The sequence below is a fragment of the Aureococcus anophagefferens genome, assembly GCF_000186865.1.
Source record: "Aureococcus anophagefferens unplaced genomic scaffold AURANscaffold_4, whole genome shotgun sequence".
NCBI lineage: Eukaryota > Pelagophyceae > Pelagomonadales > Pelagomonadaceae > Aureococcus > Aureococcus anophagefferens.
Window position 1 is genome coordinate 1,912,983 of NW_008705564.1, and position 616 is coordinate 1,913,598.

A 616-nucleotide genomic window follows, 5' to 3' on the forward strand; every position below is an offset into this window, starting at 1 on the left:
CAGCGTCTCCGCCCAGAATCGCACCGCGGACTGCGTCCTCGGCGTCGACGCGTCGTAGCCCGTCGGGCATTCGCGAGTCGTCGGAATTTCGTCGCGCGGCCAGAAACTGCGTAGCACCATCGACGCGCACTACCATGAGGAGCTCCCGGTTGAAAAAGAGTCCGCAAATTTTCCGATCCGCCGCCGGACGGCCTCCATCGCTGTTTTCGCGTCTCCGAGCACCCCGCCGCAGACGCGCGCGCGCGCGTCGACGGAAGCTCAAAAGCTCGTCAGAGGTACCTCAGAGCACGACTTCGACGGCGCAATGCGGGCCGCAGCCTTCGCAGCCGGTCCGGGCGCGCATGGCGCAGCGCCAGATCTGGTCGAGCTCTGGTGCACCACGACAGCACTTTGGGCCGGTCGTGCTGTATCTTTCGACGCAGGAGGAGCTCGAAAATTTCAAAGCAGCTCGACGCACGCAATCGTCTCCTCCCGCGTCCAAATATCCCCCGATTGCCCCCCCCCCCTTCCCCCTCGCCGCGCGAGCCATGTACTTGGTAAAAAAACGTTCGAAAACGACGAGCGAAAACGTGGAAACGAAAACTGGATCGAGTTCGTCGTTTCGATCTTTCACGCC